The sequence below is a fragment of the Bos indicus genome, chromosome X, assembly GCF_029378745.1.
Source record: "Bos indicus isolate NIAB-ARS_2022 breed Sahiwal x Tharparkar chromosome X, NIAB-ARS_B.indTharparkar_mat_pri_1.0, whole genome shotgun sequence".
NCBI lineage: Eukaryota > Metazoa > Chordata > Mammalia > Artiodactyla > Bovidae > Bos > Bos indicus.
In genome coordinates this window covers 150,786,804-150,809,288 of record NC_091789.1, presented here as the reverse complement: position 1 = coordinate 150,809,288, position 22,485 = coordinate 150,786,804, and the positions used below count along the sequence as shown (strand labels likewise).

The 22,485-nt window shown below is 45.9% G+C and overlaps 1 protein-coding gene across 5 annotated transcripts in view; it reads right to left on the bottom strand.

The window, feature by feature from the left end:
* Positions 1-22,485, bottom strand: part of DHRSX (dehydrogenase/reductase X-linked) — a 263,013-nt gene that overhangs the window by 80,255 nt on the left and 160,273 nt on the right. For all 5 annotated transcript variants that reach the window (XR_011565104.1, XR_011565102.1, XR_011565103.1 and 2 more), the window contains one exon: positions 2,578-2,667. The gene's annotated coding sequence lies outside the window, so the exon portion shown is untranslated. The remainder of the gene's footprint in view (positions 1-2,577; positions 2,668-22,485) is intronic.

The window sequence follows — 22,485 nt, the reverse complement described above, 5'->3', positions numbered from 1 at the left end:
CATCATAATTACTAAACAAAAGACTCAGAATGGCGGGGCAATTAGATTGTGCGTGGGAGATGTTTTATTTTAATATTCATGTTGCAGTGATTGTATTAGAGTTCTCGAGAGAAAAGGAATGAACAGAATGTGCATGGGTACATATGTGTGTATACAGTATACCTATGTATATGTGTGCACATAATGTATATGTGTGTGTGTATATACAGTATATGTAGGTATACATGAATATGCAGTACATGTATATGCGTATACGGTGTATGTATGTATGCGTGTATATGTGTATACATAGGATTTGTGTATGTATGTACATACGCACACGCACATACAGCATACGTGCACACACTATATGTATGTATACATATATGCGTGCATAGTGTGCACACACATGTACATATGTACGTGCACATACAACATACGTGTGCATGTATGTACACGCGTATGTGTGCACACAGTATGTGTATGTGTGTGTGTGTGTATATATAGCGTGTGTGTATATAGGTACACATGCACGTGCATATACAGCCCACGTGTGTATATGTGTGTGTATATATGCATATGTGTTCACAGTATATGTATATATGTTTATATACAGTACATGCATATATGTGTGTGTGTGCAGTATGTCATGTGTGTGTGTATATGTATCTATACAGTATATGTATATATACATAAGTGTATATGCAGGATTTGTACGTGTGTATATATGTACGTGCATGTATACGTGTGTGTGTACATGTGTGTATATATGTGTTTGTGTGTGTTTACATATGCATGTGTGCATGCTAAGTTGCTTCAGCTGTTTTTGACTCTTTGCAACCCTTTGTAGCCCACTGGACTCCTCTGTGTGTGGGATTCTTCAGCCAAGAATACTGGAGTGGGTTCCCATGGCCTCCTTCAGGGGGATCTTTCCTACCCAGGGATCAAACCTACATCTCTTATATCTCCTGTATTGGTGGGCGTGTTCTTTACAACCTGGAAGCCCCTGTATAAAGACCCTGATGCTCAGCAAGATTGAAGGCAGAAGGAGAAGAGGGCGACAGAGGATATGGCTGGATGGCATCACCAACCAATGGACATGGACTTGGGCAAACTCTGGGAGATGGTGAAGGACTGGGAAGCCTGGTGTGCTGCAGTCCATGGGGTTGCAAAGAGTCAGACATGACTGGGCGACTGAACAACGACAACATATATATATGTGTGTGTGTGTGTGTGTGTGTATAGGGAGAGATTTTTTTAAGGAATTGACTCATGCAATTACATGCAGTTACAGAAGCTGGCAAGTTCAAAATCTGCAGGGTAGATCAGCAAGCTGGAGACCCAGGAAGGAGATGACGTTTCAGGTCAAGTCCAAAGGACGTCTGCTTACAAATTCCACGTTTCTCTGGGGAGAGCACTCTTTTCTTCTATTCACGCCTTCAACCGATTTGACCAGGCCCACCCATGTTATGGAGGGGCAATCTGCTCTACTCAAAGTCTAACAATTTAAAGGTTAATCTCGTCTATTAAACACCCCCATAGAAACATCCAGAATAATGTCTGACCACATAGCCAGACACGATGGTCAAGACAAGTAGACACAAAATTGACACAAGTACTAGGGCTAAAATAAATACTTAGAAATAAAAAAGCAAGAGTGAATGTAAGGTGGGAAACTGGAAGTAGCCAGAATATAGTTTTTACTTTTTTTATTTTGGGGGGGGGGGATTTCCCTGGTGGTCCAGTGACTAAGACTCCCTGCTCCCCATGCAGAGGGCCCAGGTTTGATCCCAGGTCAGGGAACCGGATCCCACATGCTGCAACTGAGAGTTAGCTTCCATAATTAAAGACCCCCACATGCTACAACTAAAGATAGCCTTAAGTCATGTTAAATAAGACCAAGGAGATCCTTGATGAAAACCCAAACTCAACTGTGTATGATCTGATGCTCTGAGCCTCATAGCTTATTAGCAAAAGCATCATCATCATCACCATCATGTGAACATCGCGGCCATTATTGTGTGAGAAACATCATCGTCTTCATGCTGTTATCACCATCCCATCATCATCGCCACCATCACCATCATCGTCACACCATCATCATCAAGTCACCGTCAACACCATCATCACTAACGTCACCACCATCATGTCATCATCCGCACCATCACCTTCATCCCTTCATCACCAAGACCATCGTCACTATCACAGGACATCCATCACCATTATCAGATCATCATCAACACCATGACCTTCATCCCTTCATCACCAGCATCATCATCGTCACTACCAGATGACATCATGACCATTATCGTATCATCAACACTATCACCTTCATCCCGTCATCCCCAAGATCACCATCGTCATTATCACAGGACAGCATCACCATTATCGTCTCATCAGCACCATCACGCTCATCCTGTCATCAGCAACATCACTATTATCATCACCATCACCTGACATCATTACCACTGTGTGTCATCACCACCATCACCTTCATCCTCTTATCCCCATCCCCATCACCACCACCATCAGCACCACCACCATTATCCACGAGGTTCTGAATCCCCATGGCGAGTCGTCAGAGCCTATTCAACTGACCTGAAAGGACTGTCTTCCTCTTTTCTTCATCCCAGAAGGACAGTCGTCTGACGGATGTTTTCCTCCGGGCGGTGGAGCATCCTTGGTGGCCTGAAAACAAGGAAAAGTGATGATCGCATGTCCTTGTGAGACAGCCTCTAAGTGGCCTCAAAACAAATTGGTCTGGCTTGAGCCTCCTACATGATTTCTGTGCAGTTTCACCTCCCTACCCTCATTTGTCGTGTGTCACAGTGTGGTTCCTTAGGAATCAATTAAGAGAAATTGAAGACAATAAGGTCTCTTTCTGTCCTTTACATTCCCTTCAACAGATACAGGTTTCTCTCTGGAGGAACTGACTGTCCTGAATAAGCAGAGGCAGAGAAATGTTCATTTCTGTTATGTTGCTCTTCTGAGAAAAATGACAGGCATGAGCCATCTCTGATGTGTCCACATTGAAGGTAAAACACTCTTGTGGCCCCATGCACTGATTTTTAAACAGTAGCTTTAGAAGTAGGGCTTCCCTGGTAGCTCAGCTGGTAAAGAATCCACCTGCAATCCAGGAGACCCAGGTTTGATTCCTGGATCAGCAAGATCCCCTGGAGAAGGGATAGGCTATCCATTCTAGTCTTCTTGGGCTTTCCTGATGGCTCAGCTGGTAAAGAACCCGCCTGCAATGTGGGAGACCTGGCTTCGATCCCTAGGTTGGGAAGATCCCCTGGAGAAGGGAAAGTCTCCCCACTCCAGAAGTAGGGTGTGCCTGTGTGACACTGAACTCAAATAGAAGTCAGAGAAAGGGTCCACCCAAACTGTCCGAGGAAAACGTGCTGGGGAAAAGTGTTGGAAGAGAAACTTAAAAACAGTGCTGTTGCTTAGATCAGACATGGTTGCTCAGATAAGACATGGCTGCTCAGATCAGACACGGTTGCTCAGATCAAATGTGGTTGCTTAGATTAGATATGGTTGCTCAGATCAGACATGGCTATAGGGGACTGAAGTTTTCCCTTGCCCATGGGACCCATGGAGGCACAACAGAAAATCAAAGACTCTAAATATGTCAGTATTTGAGCTGCTGTGGTGGATGGTTGCACTATGGCCTCATTAATGAGGGCTGGGCAGGGTATTGTTGGCCAAGCTAGACCCCAAGACCCAAATGTTAGTGAATCTGGAAGTACAGCAAGGGATCAACAAGGCCAGCTGGAGACTCCATGGGTCCGAACAGCTATTCAAGCAGACGAATGGCCCAGACTGCCAAGGTGACATGGCCAGCTGCCTGTTCAAGGCGGATGGAGCCTGGTGAAAACCTCAGAGAGGAAAACTTTGGAAAATGAGGTGAGAGGCTTGTGCCATTGGAATGAGCCACCATCCACACACCCAACCACTCGCCATCCATTCATCTATTTATCCATTCATTCCTCATCCATTCACTTACGCACCCATCCACAAATCCATCTAAGCCTCTAACCATCCATCCATCCACCTACCCAACCACTCACCATCCATTCATCTATTTATCCATGCATTCATCCATCCATTCACCATCCATTTCACTTATGCAGCCATCCACAAATCCATCTAACCATCCACCCACCCATCCAACCACTCACTATCATTCATCTATTTATCCACCCATCCATTCATCCATATATTCATTCATCATCATTCACTTATGCAGCCATCCACAAACCCATCAAAGCATCTAGCCATCCATCAATCCACCCACCCAGCTACTCACCATCCCTTCATCTATTTATCCATCCGTTCATTCATCCATGCATCCATTCATCATCCATTAACTTATGCAGCCATCCACAAATCCACCTAACCATCCATCCACCCATCCAACCACTCACTATCCACTCATCTATTTGTCCATCCATTCATTCATCCATCCATTCATTCACCATCATTCACTTATGCATCCATCCACAAATCCATCCATCCATCCATCCACTCACCCAACCATCCCCTCACCATCCATTCATCTACGTATCCATCCATTCATCTATTTATCCATCTGTCCATTCATCCATGCCTTCATTCATCCATTCATTCATTATCCATTCATTTATGCATCCACCCACCCATCCACTCACCATCCATTCATCTACCTATCCATCCATTCATCTATTTATCCATCATTCATTCATCCATTCACTTATGCATCCATCCACTACTCCAGTGTTCTTGCCTGGAGAATCCCAGGGACGGCGGAGCCTGGTGGGCTGCCATCTCTGGGGTCGCACAGAGTCAGACATGACTGAAGCGCCTTAGCAGCAGCCACAAATCCATCCAAACATCTAACCATCCATCCATCCATCCACCCAACCACTCACCATCCATTCATCTATTTATCCATCCATTCATCCATCCATCCATTCATTCATCTATCCATTGATCATCCATTCACTTACACATCCATCCAGAAATCCATCTAACCATCCATCCATGTACCCATCCACCCACCCACCCACTCATCATCCATTCATCTATTTATCCATCCATTCATTAATCCATTCACTTATGCATCCATCCACAAATCCATCTAAGCATCTAACCATCCATCCATCCACCTACCCAACCACTCACCATCCATTCATCTATTTATCCATCCATTCATTCATCCACTCACTTATGCATTCATCCACAAACCCATCTAAGCATCTAACCATCCATCCACCCACCCAGCTACTCACCATCCATTCATCTATTTATCCATCCATTCATTCATCCATTCACTTATGCATCCATCCACAAACCCATCTAAGCATCTAACCATCCATCCATCCACCCACCCAGCTACTCACCATCCATTCATCTATTTATCCATCTGTTCATTCATCCATGTATCCATTCATCATCCATTAACTTATGCACCCATCCACAAATCCATCTAACCATCCATCCACCCACCCAACCACTCATCATCCATTCATCTATTTATCCAACCATTCATCCATCCATCCATTCATCATCCATTCACTTACACATCCATCCACAAATCCATCTAACCATCCATCCACCCATCTGTCCATTTGCCATCCATCCATCTACATATCCATTCACCACGCATCTATCTATTCATTCACCCAACCATCCACCCACTGATCCATCATCCATCCACTTGGACATTCATCTACTAATCCATCCATCCATTCATTTAACAAGCAAGCATGATATATGAGGAAATTCCCCAGCCTTGGGGCCTCAAAGGCATAAAGACGCAGTCGTCAGCAGAACTCCAGGCTCCCAGTCAAGGCTGAGGCTCCAAGAAGAAAGAGCCTGGAGACACAGGGGAAGGAGATGAGCTTGAGTGAGTCAAAGCCTAGGCTGTAGCAATCTCTCGCTGCAGAGGAACAAAGGCTCACAAGGACCGGGATGGACCGCGTCGTCGGGCTCAACCCAGCCTCCAGCGATCGGCACCAAGGCACCTCCTTCTCGGGCAGCCTCATGGGAATGCGGACAACATTTGACCTTCTCCACAAAGGTGCTGCTTCAGAAAGGGCTTCCTCCACGGGGAGCTTTCAACTCACTCGAGGTTTTTCCAGGACTCATTGGAAAAGACCCTGAGGCTGGGAAAGACTGAGGACAAGTGGAGAAGAGGACAACAGAGGATGAGGATGGTTGGACGGTGTCACTGATTCAATAGACATGAGTTCGAGCAAACTCCGGGAGACAGTGAAAACTCAGAGAGATACTTACTGATGGGGAAAAATTAGCTCTGTGATTTGAGCTGTTAGGATGCAATCTCTGTGATCCAAAGCTCTTTGGAATGAATAACTGTGAACTGTCAGGCTTGGATAAGGGCAAGGTCAGAAAGGGAGAAGAGACATGTCTGGCTGACTCTCTTTGTCCATAAATATTTATGTAGACGGAGACAAGGAAATAAACTGTTTCTCACTTCCCAGGTGGCTCAGCGGGTAAAGAATCTGCCTGCCAAAAAGGAGATGAGGGTTCGATTTCTGGGTCAGGAAGATCCCCTGGAGAAGGAAATGCCTATCCACTCCAGTATTCATGCCTGGAGAATCCCATGGTCAGAGGAGCCTGGGGGGCTGCAGACTATAGGGTCACAAAGAGCTGGACATGACTGAGTGACTGAGTGTGCACACGTGGTCAGGGGTTGGGGTGGGCTTCCCAGGTGGCTCACTGGTTAAGAATCTGCCTACCCATGCAGGAGATGCAGGTTTGATCCCTGGGTCGGGAAGATCCCCTGGAGAAGGAAATGGCAACCCATTCCAGTATTCCTGCCTGGAGAATCCCAGGGACAGAGGAGCCTGGCGGGCTACAGTCCATACAGTCACAAAAGAGCTGGACACGACTTAGTGACTGAACAACAACACAGGCTAGGGAGAGTGTGAAAAACCTCCATCAACCTAGGAGAGGACGCGAGAAACATTAGTAGCTTCTCCCATGCTTCCTTCTAAAAACGGTGTTTCAGATGGGGCTATCGCAAGCCATCTTCGCTGTACAACCTTGACGGCACAAAGAGTAAGGCTGCCTGAGAATTAAAGCAGTGACATCAGAGCTTCGTCGGTGCTCTGTGATGGCCTGGTGGAGTGGGATGGAGGGGCGGGACGGAGGCTCAAGAGGGAGAGGGTATATGTATACGTACGGCTGAATCACTGAGGAAGGCTTTCTGTTAAAATAGTCCAACTCTCACAGACGTATCCAAAATCACTGCAGATGGCGACTGCAGCCGTGAAATTAAAAGACGCTTGCTCCTTGGAAGAAAAGCTATCACCGACCTAGACAGCGTATTCAAAAGCAGAGGCTTTACATTGCCAACAAAAGTTCATCTAGTCAAGGCTATGGTTTTTCCAGTGGTCATGTATGGATGTGAGAGTTGGACTGTAAAGAAAGCTGAGCGCTGAAGAATTGATGCTCTTGAACTGTAGTGTTGGAGAAGACTCTTGAGAGTCCCTTGGACTGCAAGGAGATCCAACCTGTCCATTCTGAAGGAGATCAGTCCTGAATATTCATTGGAAGGACTGATGCTGAAGCTGAAACTGCAATCCTTTGGGAAGAACTGACTCACTGGAAAAGACCCTGCTGCTGGGAAAGATTGAAGGCGGGAGGAGAAGGGGATGACAGAGGACGAGATGGTTGGATGGCATCATTGACTTGATGGACAGGAGTTTGACCAAGATCAGGAGTTGGTGATGGACAGGGAGGCCTGGCGTGTTGCAGTCCATGGGGATGCAAAGAGTCGGACACGACTGAGCGACTGAACTGAACTGATCGATGAATCACTTTGCCCTACAGCAGAAACTAACACAACATTGTAAATTAATTGTACTCCAATTTACAAAAAAACCCTGAAATCTATGCTCATCTCTTACTCCAGGGATGCAACCAGCCATCTGTTGAATGCAAACCAAGAGTCTGCCCAGAACTGCTTAATTGCAGAGCTGGGGAACACCCAAAAGTCTGATTAATGGAACCTGGCTCAGTTCTACTGCAGGCAGATGGAAACATGACTGAGACTTAATAAGTGGGAATCCAGTTAATCGTATTTTCCCGGGTGTGTAGAGAGACTGAGCTAATGTGAGAAGAAGCCATCGGCTTCAGTGAACCCTGCCCAGAGTGTGTACTGGACAATGGAACAGGCATCTGATGGGTGCTGGTAGGTGGCGGACACAACTCACCATCCTCAGAGTCTCATGTTAACGAGAGGGTCAATTCCTAGGCAGGTTGATGAGAAGTCCGGACTCCCAGAGGAGGAGGAGGAGGAGGAGGAGGAGGCGGAGGAGGAGGCGGAGGAGGAGGGAGGGGCCTGGGGATCTTGAAAAAGAGACAGGGGTCTGGAATTCTCAAAGAGGAGGAAAGGACAAACGTGTTTTTCTCTCTGCATTCCTTAGCCTACATTCCTTGGCATCACCAACTCGATGGACATGAGTTTGAGTAAACTCCGGGAGTTGGTGATGGACAGGGAGGCCTGGCGTGCTGCAGTCTATGGGGTCGCAAGGAATCAGACACGACTGAGCGACTGGACTGAACTGAACTTCCGTAGTCTTAGTCACATAAGTTTTTTTTTTTTTTTCTTTGATGATTATACAACAAAAAACTCAGCTTCAACTCTGTACTGGGGATTATATAAAAACAATGTATCCTGCTTGAGGACAGTTTCTCCTTCTGACTAAACCTGATGTCTTAAAATGTATATTATGGGAGTGGGTCTGGTAAGATCTTTCTACTGTTAAGTTCTAACCCTGCTATCTTAAAATGTAAATTGTGGGACTGGGTCTAGTAAGATCTTTACAACCTTGAGACATGCTTTTGATTTATTATATAACCAATTCGAAAAGTATATAGCTCCCTTGCTTAGATTAGGGATGGGGCACGCTGTGTCTTCCTTCTGATGTCTCTGTCAGATGCTTTCTCTGACCCTTTTCACTGTAATAAAACTTCTGCCACACAAGAGCCCTTGAGTGATCAAGCCTGGTCCCTGGTCCTGAAGCTAAATCTTGTTCTTCAGAGATCACGAATCCAATACCATTCACTGTAAGCTATCATTAATACATGCAGAGCCAAAGTAGAATCATCCGTTGATAGGGGCTTCTGTGCTGCACCAGTGGTTAAGAATCTGCCTTGCAATGCAAGGGATGCAGATTCGATCCATGGTGTGGGAAGATCCCACATGCAGTGGCGGCAGCTGAGCCCGCCAGCCACAGCTGTTGACCTGAGTTCTAGAGCCTGGGTCTGCAAGAACAGAAGCTACCAAAACGAGAGGCTTGTGCACCAAAGCCAGAGAGGAGGCCCCGCTCACCACAGCCAGAGAAAGCCCACACACAGCACCAAGGACTCAGCACAGACAAAAATAAATGTTTTTAAAAACCACCAATTATAACAAATCCAGCCTTTTGGTGTGGGGTGTGTTTATAATGGAAGAGGCAGTATATGCTTTGTTGAAAGTGAAAGTCGCTCAGTCATTTTGCGACCCCATGGACTACACAGTCCGTGGGATTCTCCAGGCCAGAATACCAGACTGGGTAGCCTTTCCCTTCTCCAGGGGATCTTCCCAACCCAGGGATCGAACCCAGGTCTCCCGCATTGCAGGTGGATTCTTTACCAGCTGAGACACCAGAGCAGCCCCTTGTACATGGTAGGTGTCTTCAAACTTGCTGTGAACCAAAAACAGCTCTAAAACATAGTCTGTTTAAAAAATAAGCAAGTAACAAATGGCATTAAGGACAAAAAAGCATGCATAACATCATATATATTAGTATTTGTATATGTACAAAGAGTGTATCAATAATATCGATAATAGTATCTATAATACCTATATTATATACATATATAATAGTATAGAATACAAATCTTATATTAATATATCAGATCAGATCAGTCATTCCGTCGTGTCCGACTCTTTACGACCCCATGAATCGCAGCACGCCAGGCCTCCCTGTCCATCACCAACTCCCAGAGTTCACTCAGACTCACGTCCATCGAGTCAGTGATGCCATCCAGCCATCTCATCCTCTGTCGTCCCTTCTCCTCCTGCCCCCAATCCCTCCCAGCATCAGAGTCTTTTCCAATGAGTCAACTCTTCAAATGAGGTGGCCAAAGTACTGGAGTTTCAGCTTTAGCATCATTTCTTCCAAAGAAATCCCAGGGCTGATCTCCTTTAGAATGGACTGGTTGGACCTCCTTGCAGTCCAAGGGACTCTCAAGAGCCTTCTCCAACACCACAGTTCAAAAGCATCAATTCTTCGGCGCTCAGCCTTCTTCAAAGTCCAACTCTCACATCCATACATGACCACAGGAAAAACCATAGCCTTGACTAGACGAACCTTTGTTGGCAAAGTAATGTCTCTGCTTTTTAATATGCTATCTACGTTGGTCATAACTTTCCTTCCAAGGAGTAAGCATCTTTTAATTTCATGGCTGCAGTCACCATCTGCAGTGATTTTGGAGCCCAGAAAAATAAAGTCTGACACTGTTTCCACTGTTTCCCCATCTATTTCCCATGAAGTGGTGGGACCAGATGCCATGATCTTCGTTTTCTGAATGTTGAGCTTTAAGCCAACTTTTTCACTCTCCACTTTCACTTTCATCAAGAGGCTTTTTACTTCCTCTTCACTTTCTGCCATAAGGGTGGTGTCATCTGCATATCTGAGGTTATTGATATTTCTCCTGGCAGTCTTGATTCCAGCTTGTGCTTCCTCCAGCCCAGCATTTCTCATGATGTACTCTGCATATAAGTTAAATAAGCAGGGTGACAATATACAGCCTTTATGTACTCCTTTTCCTATTTGAACCAGTCTGTTGTTCCATGTCCAGTTCTAACTGTTGCTTCCTGACCTGCACACAGGTTTCTCAAGAGGCAGGTCAGGTGGTCTGGTATTCCCATCTCTTTCAGAATTTTCCACAGTTTATTGTGATCCACACAGTCAAAGGCTTTGGCATAGTCAATAAAGCAGAAATAGATGTTTTTCTGGAACTCTCTTGCTTTTTCCATGATCCAGCGGATGTTGGCAATTTGATCTCTGGTTCCTCTGCCTTTTCTAAAACCAGCTTGGACATCAGAAAGTTCACGGTTCACATATTGCTGAAGCCTGGCTTGGAGAATTTTGAGCATTACTTTACTAGCGTGTGAGATGACTGCAACTGTGCGGTAGTTTGAGCATTCTTTGGCATTGCCTTTCTTCGGGATTGGAATGAAAACTGACCTTTTCCAGTCCTGTGGCCACTGCTGAGTTTTCCAAATTTGCTGGCATACTGAGTGCAGCACTTTCACAGCATCATCTTTCAGTATTTGAAATAGCTCAACTGGAATTCCATCACCTCCACTAGCTTTGTTCGTAGTGACGCTTTCTAAGGCACTCTTGACTTCACATTCCAGGATGTCTGGCTCTAGGTCAGTGATCACACCAACGTGATTATCTTGGTCGTGAAGATCTTTTTTGTACAGTTTATACATATTATATATATTAATATATAGCATAGTACATACTGGGCTTTCCTGACAGCTCAGCTGGTAAAGAATCTGCCTGCAATGCAGCAGACCCTGGTTTGATTCCTGGGTTGGGAAGATACCCTGGAGAAGGGATAGGCTACCCATTCCAGTATTCTTGGGCTTCCATGGTGGCTCAGCTGGTAAAAAATCCACCTGCAATGCGGGAGACCTGGGTTTGATCCCTTGGTTGGGAAGATCCCTGCAGGAGGGCATGGCAACCCGGTCCTGTACTCTTGCCTGGAGAACTCCATGGACAGAGGAGCCTGGCCGGCTACAGTCCACGGGGTTGCAAAGAGTTGGACATGACTGAGTGACTGAAGACAGCACAGCACATCATGTACACCACTGTCACGGCAAAAAGGTAACAGGAATTAAAGAGCCTCTTGATGAGAGTGAAAGAGGAGAATGAAAAAGCTGGCTTGAAATTCAACATTAAAAAACCTAAGATCGTGGCATCCAGTCCCATCACTTCATGGCAAATAGATGCAGAAGCAGTGAAAGCAGTGACAGCTTTATTTTGGGGGCTCCCAAATCACTATGGACAGTGCCTGCAGCCATGAAATCAAAAGACGCTTGCTCCTTGGAAGAAAAGCTATGACAAAGCTAGACAGCATATTAAAAAGCAGAGACATCACTTTGCCAACAAAGGTCTGTCTAGTCAAAGTTACGGTTTTTCCAGTGGTCATGTACGGATGTGAGAGCTGGGCCGTGAAGAAGGCTGAGCACTGAAGAATTGATGCTTTTGAACTGTGGTTTTGGAGAAGACTCTTGAGAGTCCCTTGGACTGCAAGGAGATTCAACTAGTCAGTGATACAGGAAATCAGTCCTGAGTATTCATCGGAAGGACTGATGCCGAAACTCCAATCCTTTGGCCACTTGATGTGAAGAGCCGTTGTACTAGAAAAGACCCGGATGCTGGGAAAGACTGAAGGCGGGAGGAGAAGGGGACGACAGAGGATGAGATGGTTGGATGGCCTCACCGACTCAGTGGACAGGGGTTTGAGCAAGCTCCAGGAGATGGTGATGGACAGTGAAGCCTGGTGTGCTGCAGTCCGTGGGGGTCACAAGGAGTCGGATACGGCTTAGCTGACCAACACTGAAGAACATCAACTAGTCCACCCCAGACTCCCGAACTATACTTCCTCCCACCCATCCCCATTAGGAACCACAAGTTCTTTCTCTAAGTCTGTGAGTCTGTTTCTGTTTTGTAAATAAGCTCCTTTGTACCATTTCTTTTTAGATTCTGCATATAAGTCATAGGAGCTCTGGGAGTCGGTGATGGATGGGCAGGCGTGGCGTGCTGCCGTCCACGGGGTCACAAATACTCAGACACGACTGAACTAACTGACCGATACGGTGTTTGTCTTTCTTTCTCTACCCTAGTTCCCTCAGCGTGACGATTTCCAGCTCCATCCACATTGCTGAAGATCAAATGCTGTTTTCTTTTTTAATGTGTGTGTCTCGAGTGTCTCTTGACTCCCGCCATCAGCATGGGGGCACGAGAGAGCCTTCCGAGCTTCCATGGCAACCACAATGTGTCAGCTTCACTCAGCATCCTCGGGTCTCCCCGGGGAATGGGGCGGGGGGGTCCATATCCATCAGCCACAAGAACCCGGCTGCCAAGGATGATTAACGGGCTGAGCGTGCCAGCCTCCACGTAGCCAGGTCCTGCCAAGAACCATAAGGCAGAGCCTGAAGGAGGCAGACACATCTGATCTGGCAAGAGAGCATGGAGGACATTAAAATTAACCTTGGGCCAGTCCCGGCAAGAATTAATTGCTTGTGACTGCGAGATTCCTGTCCGTGCCAGAGGCTGGCAACCGAACAGGACACATCACGGCTCTGAGCTTTGGCCGATCCGTTCCCTCCATGGACATTTGTGCAAATCTTGCTGGTTTTTTTTTTTTTGTCTGCTCAACATGAAGGATCTGAGTTCCCTGACCTGGGATTGAATCGACATCCCCTGCATTGCAAGGGGAAGTATTATTCACTGGACCACCAGGCAAGTCGCTGCAAATTTTTCCACACGCAAGAAAAAGTAAGCTTCAGGAACATCTCCAGTCATGTCCAACGGTCTGCAACCCCATGGACTTTAGCCTGCTATGCTCCTCTGTCCATGGGTTTCTCCTGGCAAGAATACTGGGCTGGGTTGCCATGCCCTTCTCCAGGGGATCTTCCTGACCCAGGGATCGAACCTGGGTCTCTTGCATTGCAAGGCACATTCTTTTTCAACCGAGCCACCAGGAAGTGCACTCAATTCGTGAGGAAGGCCAAGAATGTAGCTCTGTTTGTAGGATCATGGAAGAAAAGTCTATCTAGAAAATGCCAGCAAGACGCCAAATGGACAGAAGATTTAAACAGATGTTTCTCCAAACAAGACATACAGAGACGGACAACAGACACATGAAAAGATGCTCAACATCGCTCATGATATACAAGCAGCTCTTACAGCTCAATTCCAGAAAAATAAATGACCCAATCAAAAAATGGGCCAAAGAACTAAACACACGTTTCTCCAAAGAAGACATACAGATGGCTAACAAATGCATGAAAAGATGCTCAACATCACTCATTATCAGAGGAATGCAAATCAAAACCACAATGAGGTACCATTTCACGCCAGTCAGAATGGCTGCGATCCAAAAGTCTACAAGCAATAATTGCTGGAGAGGGTGTGGAGACAAGGGAACCCTCTTACACTGTTGGTGGGAATGCAAACTAGTACAGCCACTATGGAGAACAGTGTGGAGATTCCTTAAAAAACTGGAAATAGAACTGCCTTATGATCCAGCAATCCCACTGCTGGGCATACACACCGAGGAAACCAGAATTGAAAGAGACACGTGTACCCCAATGTTCATCGCAGCACTGTTTATAATAGCCAGGACATGGAAGCAACCTAGATGTCCATCAGCAGATGAATGGATAAGAAAGCTGTGGTACATATACACAATGGAGTATTACTCAGCCATTAAAAAGAATACCTTTGAGTCAGTTCTGATGAGGTGGATGAAACTGGAGCCTATTATACAGAGTGAAGTAAGCCAGAAAGAAAAACACCAATACAGTATACTAACGCATATACATGGAATTTAGAAAGATGGTAACAATAACCCTGTATGCGAGACAGCAAAAGAGACACTGATGTATAGAACAGTCTTTTGGACTCTGTGGGAGAGGGAGAGGGTGGGATGGTTTGGGAGAATGGCATTGAAACATGTATAATATCATATATGAAGGGAGTCGCCAGTCTAGGCTCGATGCACGATACTGGCTGCTTGGGGCTGGTGCACTGGGACGACCCAGAGGGATGGTATGGGGAGGGAGGAGGGAGGAGGGTTCAGGATGGGGAACACATGTATACCTGTGGTGGATTCATTTTGATATATGGCAAAACCAATACAATATTGTAAAGTTTAAAAAAAAAGAAAAATGCCCATCCAGACTACAGAGAGGTATTAACTCACACCAATCAGAATGGCCATCACCAAAAAGTCTACAAACCATAAGTGCTGGAGAGGGTGTGGAGAGAAGGGGACCCTGTGGCATTACCGGTGGGAATGGAAATTGGTGCATCTACTGTGGACAACATCACGGAGGGTCCTTAAAAAATTAAAAAGTAGAGCAACCATATGACCCAGCAATCCCACTCCCAGGGAATATATCCAGAGAGAAACATGGCCCCCAAAAGATGCGTGCACCCCAGAGTTCACTGCAGCGATATTTACTATAGCCAGGACGTGGAACCCACCTAAATGTCCATCAGCAGAAGAATGGGTAAAGAAGACGTGGAACATATACACAACGGAATATTACTGAGCCGTGAAAAAGAATGAGATAAAACGGGAACTCCGGCAACACAGATGGACCTAGAGGTTGTCATCCTAAGTGAGGTAAGTCGGACAGAGAAAGATAAATATCATATGATACCCCTTATATGGGGAATCTAAAAAAAAAAAAAAAAGGATACAAATGAACTTAATCGTGAAACAGAAGTAGACTCCTAGACATAGAGAACAAATTTATGATGACCAAGTGGGGGAAAGGAAGAAAGATAAGTTAGGAGCTTGGGATGAAAATGCACACACTTCTGGGTAGTAGATAAAGGGCAAGGACCTACTGCACAGCAGAAGACTCGGGGCTCAGTAGTAACCTATGTATGTAACTGACTCGCTTTGCTATACACCTGGAACTAACAACATTGTTGGTCAACTGTGTGTGTGCTCAGACGCTCAGTCGTGTCTGACTCTTTGAGACCCCATGGACTGCAGCCCACCAGGCTCCTCTGTCCATGGGGATTCTCCAGTCCAGAGTACTGGAGTGGGTTGCCATTTCCTTCTCCAAGGGATCTTCCCCACCCAGGGATCGAACCCATGTCTCCCAAATTGCAAGCAAATTCTTTACCACCTGAGAGAGACGCCCAAGAATACTAGAGTGGGTAGCCTATCTCTTCTCCAGGGGATCTTCCCAACCCAGGGACGGAACCCATGTCTCCCGCACTGCAGGCAGATTCTTTTCTGTCTGAGCCCCCAGGGAAGCCCTCAACAACTATACACTCCAATATAAAAATTAAAAAAAACTTTTTAAAGATGCCAAATGAGGCAGTGGGATGCTTTTTCGTATTTCACTCAAGTGTGATTTCTGCCTAGCTTACATCTGTCTCCTCCTCACCTCTCAGGTGGATGAATTCTGTGTTCCTTGCCCTCCTGTTCACTTTCCGGGGCTCCCTTCCCATTTCTGGGTCCTGACTGCTTAGGGACTGTCAACTCGCTCTGCCTCTGGGGGTCCTGAGGTTTCTGAACATCTCACGCAATGGACTCACATGGAGTGCTGCTCTTTGGTTTGCTGGGTTTTCAAATATCATTTATTTATTTATTGGCCATAACATGTGGCTTGTGGGATCTTGCTTCCCAGACCAGGGATTGAACCAGAGCCCTTCGCAAATGAACTCATAGAGTCCTAACCACTGGGCTTCCAGGGAAGTCCCACGTGGAGTCTTTTTTTTTTTTTTTTGGCTCCTCAGCTCTGAGTAGATATTCCCAGGAGGTTCAGCGGTAAAGAATGTGCCTACCAAATCAAGAGACGCTAGGTTCAGTCCCTGGGTTGGGAAGATCCCCTGGAGGACGAATGGCAACCCACTCTGGTATTCTTGTCTGCAGAATCTCATGGACAGAGGAGCCTGGTGGGCTACAGTCCATTGGGCTGCAAAGAGTCAGACACGAGTAGCACACTCAGACACATCTGAGTAGATACAGTTAAAGGACTCCACAGATGGACAGGAATCCAGCCATTTTCTAGTTGAACCTCTGTGGCTTCCCTGGTAGCTCAGTTTATAAAGAATCCACCTGCAATGCAGGAGACCTGGCTTCAATCCCTGAGGTGGGAAGATTCCCTGGAGAAGGAAATGCAACCCGCTCCAGTTTCCTTGCCTGGAGAATCGCATGGACAGAGGAGCCTGGTGGGCTACAAGTCCATTGGGGTTGCAAAGATTCAGGCACAACTGAGCTACTAAGCACAGCACAGCACAGTTGAACCTCCACGCTCTGCAGAGATGGAGAAATCCATGCACCGCTTTGAGGAAAGAATTCTGACCTTGAAAAATGAAAGTTTTGTTGAAGAGCCTGGGGTGAGGGGGGTGAGAGACGAGATGTCAAGAAGCAGAGCTGGGCAGCCGCCCGGGCTGCAGACACGTGGGGGCTGAGAGGTGCCAAGTTCAGAGCGGATGAACTGCTTCTATTCCAATGTGGAATTTCTGAGTTCGCAAATCCGATTACTGAATGTGGAGTAAAAACCCTTTTCCGTTTTCTGCCTTTAACGTAAGAGTGAGGGATGCTCAGTGAGACAGGACTCTGCAAAACGCAGGCTGTGCTGTTCCGACCTTCCCCTCTGGGTTTTGCGTATGTCTCTGTTTTTGCTTTGCCGACAAAGGTCTGTCTAGTCAAGGATATGGTTTTTCCAGGAGTCATGTATGGATGTGAGAGTTGGACTGTGAAGAAAGCTGAGCACCAAAGAATTGATGCTTTTGAACTGTGGAGTTGGAGAAGACTGTTGAGCGTCCCATGGAGTGCAAGGAGATCCAACCAGGCCATCCTAAAGGAGATCAGTCCTGGGTGTTCATTGGAAGGATTGATATTGAAGCTGAAACTCCAATCCTTTGGCCACCTCATGCGAAGAGTTGACTCATTGGAAAACACCCTGATGCTGGGAAAGATTGAAGGCGGGAGGAGAAGGGGGTGACAGAGGATGAGATGGTTGGATGGCATCACTGTCTCGATGGACATGATTTTGGGTAGATTCTGGGACTCGGTGATGGACAGGGAAGCCTGGCGTGCTGCAGTCCATGGGGTCTCAAAGCGTCGGACGTGACTGAGCAAGTGGACGACAACATATACCTTGCAGTAAATTTTTTCCAACTTACTCTAGCTCAAATAGGGTCAGTTCTCTACTACTGAACACCGCTTACACACTTTTTCCTGTAAAGTGCACGAACAAAAGCCCGTTGATTGCACAAAGCAGTGTGCTGTCAGAGAAGGTCTCCACCCCTAGAAACGAATGTCCCCCAGGAACCTCCACTGTAAAGGGCACAGAAGCAAGTTCGAGGGTAAATATCCTAGAATGTCACCGTGCTTCTGATTTCATCTCTGAGGTGTCAACCAAGGCTCTGGGACTTAGGCTGCGTAGCACAGAAAAATTACAGTTTTTCCACAAGAATATAAAATCCATCTCTCTAAGGGAACCATGTACACAGATGAAGGATTTCAGGACATTTCTGTTTGGAGATAACCGGGCTGGCTCGTTTCACTGTGGACATAAAACCCCTTTTCTTGGAAACTGCCTGGCAGAAAGCTGCTTCATAGACCCAGAGACTGTTGGCATATTTATAATATTCTATTTCCCCCAGAACAGGGCTGTTCAATTTGTGTCCAAAAGTTCCTAAGACCGTGTGGCTACAACCAGATGCTATCCATCTTGTTTATTATTTTTTTTTAACTTAAAAAATTTTTTCTTTAGTTTTTATTTTATATTGGAGTAAGGTTGATATTGGCATCCCTGGGGGCTCAGTCAGTAAAGAATCTGCCTGCAATGCAGGAGATGCAGGTTCCGTCCATCGTTTGAGAAGATTCCCTGGAGGAGGGCATGGCAACCCACCCCAGTCTTCTTGCCTGGAGAATCCCATGGACAGAGGAGCCTGGTGGGCTACAGTCCACGGGGTCACAGAGAGGCGGATGCGATTAAGCAGCTAACACTTGAAGATCGCAGTTGATGTACAATGTTTCCATAGTTTTAGGTATAGAGCAAAGTCATTCAGTTACACATGTACCTATTCTTTTTCAAATTCTTTTCCCATTTAGGTTGTTACATAATATTGAGCAGGGTTCCCTGTGGTGCACAGTTCAGTTCAGTTCAGTTCAGTTGCTCAGTCGTGTCCGACTCTTTGAAACCCCATGAATCGCAGCACGCCAGGCCTCCCTGTCCATCACCAACTCCCGGAGTTCACTCACACTCACGTCCATCGAGTCAGTGATGCCATCCAGCCATCTCATCCTCTGTCGTCCCCTTCTCCTCCTGCCCTCAATCCCTCCCAGCATCAGAGTCTTTTGCAATGAGTCAACTCTTCGCATGAGGTGGCCAAAGTACTGGAGTTTCAGCTTCAGCGTCATTCCTTCCAAAGAAATCCCAGGGCTGATCTCCTTCAGAATGGACTGGTTGGATCTCCTTGTAGTCCAAGGGACTCTCAAGAGTCTTCTCCAACACCACAATTCAAATCATCAATTCCTCTGCGCTCAGCTTTCTTCACAGTCCAACTCTCACATCCATACATGACCACAGGAAAAACCATAGCCTTGACTAGATGGAGTAGGTCCTTGTTAATGATCTATCTTGTACCTTTTTAAATCATTATTTTTCTAAAAAATTTTATTGACGTATAGTTGATCTGCATTGTTGTTGCGGCTGCTGCTAAGCCACTTCAGTCGTGTCCGACTCTGTGCGACCCCATAGACGGCAGCCCACCGGGCTCCCCCATCCCTGGGATTCTCCAGGCAAGAACACTGGAGTGGGTTGCCGTTTCCTTCTCCAATGCACGAAAGGGAAAATGAAAGTGAAGTTGCTCAGTTGTGTCCGACTCTTCGCGACCCCATGGACTGCAGCCTACCAGGCTCCTCCGTCCCTGGGATTTTCCAGGCAAGAGTACTGGAGTGGGTGGCCGTTGTATTGTTGTTAATTTCTGTTAATAAGCAAAGTGACTGAGTTGTGTGTGTATTGGAAGGACTGGAATACATTCGTATATTTCAATTTATGTATACTGGAAATACATATACATAAATATATATATATATTTCCTTTTTCAGAGAAGTCCATGGCGGGGGTGGGGGAAATATATATATATATATACATCGCCCGGAGAAGGAAATGGCAACCCACTCCAGTATGCTTGCCTAGGAAATCCCACTGGCAGAGGAGCCTGGCAGACTACAGTTCATGCAGTTGCAAAGAGTTGGATACGACTAACACCTTCACTGCTTTTTCGTATTCTTTTCCATTGTGGTTCATCACAGGATACTGAATGCAGTTCCCTGGGCTCCACAGTAGAACCTTGTTGTTTAACCATCGTATATATAGTGCTGGTGGTGGTGGTTTAGTCGCCAAGTCGTGTCTGACTCTTGCGACTCTGTGAACTGTAGCCCGCCAGGCTCCTCTGTCCGTGGGATTGTCCAGGCAAGAACACTGGAGTGGGTTGCCATTTCCTTCTCCGTCCCGTATATACTAGTTTGCATCGCATTATTTTTTAAATTGAAGTAGCGTTTACTCGCAATATAGAAATTCTTCTTTTAATGACTTCTCAGACAACCACAGTAAGCAGAGAGATTTAAAAAAAAAAAAGAAAAGTACACATCTGCCGGACTCGCAGCAACCACGATAATGTGAGTCAGATACTTAAATTATCTATCGATCTATCTGTGTGACCCCATGGATTAGAGCCCACCCTGCTCCTCTGTCATGGGATTCTCTAGGGCAGAACACTGGAGTGAGCAGACATTCCCTTCTCCAGGGGATCTTCCTGACCCAGGGAGTGAAGCCAGGTCTCCTGCACTGCAGGTGGATTCTTTACCAGCTGAGCCACCAGGGAAGCCATCTATCTATCTATGATTTGTCTTTTCATTTATCTGTTATCCAATCTATCTATCCATCTACCATTTATCTATTCATTTGTCTATCACCCAGCCATCCATCTAACTGCCCATCCATCCATTATATCCACCAAGCGTCGATTCACCTTATCTATTTATCTATAATTTACGCATCTTTATCCATCTAGCATTTATCTAAGATCTATTCATCTGTCTACCATCTGTGTATGTATCCATCCACCCATCTAATTTTCCATCCATCCCTTGTATCTATCAAACATCTTCACCTTATCTATTATCTATATATCTACGTTATCTACATATCTATGTCTATCTATCTCTATATTTTCCATTCACTTATCTATCATCTAATCTATCGATATATTTATCTATCACGTATCTATCAATGTTTCTATCTACCTACCTATCTATATTCATTTCTCTAATCACCTATCAATCTTTCTATCTAAATTCTTACAGAAAAACCTGAACAAACTTTGTAGCCAACTATCTGTCCATCCATCTGTCTATCCATCTATCTATACATCTACCCATCCATCCATCTAATCCATCCATCCATCAGTCTAATCCATCTATCCATTCATCTATCCTTTTATCTAATCCATCCATCCATCCATCCATCCATCTATAACCATCTATCCATCAATCCATCTATATCCATCCACCCACACATCCATCCATCCATCCATCTAATCCATCCATCCATCTATCCATCTATTTATATCCATCTACCTAATCCATATACCCATTTATCCATCTATCCATCCATCCATCTATCAATCTAATCCACCCATCCATTCATCTATCCTTTTATCTAATCCATCCATCTATCTATCCATCCATCTATATCCATCTATCCATCCATTCATCCATCCCTCCATCCACCCATCCATCCACCCATCTATCCATCCATCCATCCATCTATAACCATCTATCCATCAATCCATCTATATCCATCCACCCACACATCCATCCATCCATCCATCTATGTATATCCATCTGTCCATCCATCCATCTGTTTATCATCTATCTATACATCTACCCATCCATCCATCTAATCCATCCATTCATTCATCTATCCTTTTATCTAATCCATCCATTTATTTATCCATCCATCTATATCCATCTATCCATCCATCCATCCATCCATCTATCCCTCCATCCACCCATCCACCCATCTATCCATCCATCCATCCATCCATCTATAACCATCTATCCATCAATCCATCTATCTATATCCATCCACCCACCCATCCACCCACCCATCCATCCATCCATCTAATCCATCCATCTATGTATATCCATCTATCCATCCATCCATCCAGTTATCCATGTATCTAATCCATCCATCCATCTATCCATCCATCTACCTATATCCATCTATCCATCCACCCATCCATCCATCTATCTATCCACCTATCTTTCTATCTCTAGCTGGGGTTCTCAACCAGGGATGACTTTGCCAACAGGGGACATATGACAGCATCCAGAGACTGTTCTGGTTGTCACAGTTGGGGGGGCAGGGTGTTGTCCACGGCACGTGGTGGGTGGAGACCAGGGCTGCTGCTCCCCTCCCCAAGTGCACGAGACAACCCACAGCCCAGGGTCATCCAGCCGCAGATGAGAGGGGGGGTGAGGCTGAGAAACCCAGGTGTAGAAGATGAAGCCATCTTAAAAGACGCAATTTCTGATGCAGAAGCAGCAGGCTGGCAGACAGCTCACCGACAATCCGGGCTCCTGCACAGAACCACCTTGGAATCTGCCTGTCGGCCTCGCTTCCTTAGCATCACTCAGCCCTCCAGGGAACACACTGTTTGCCAGGTT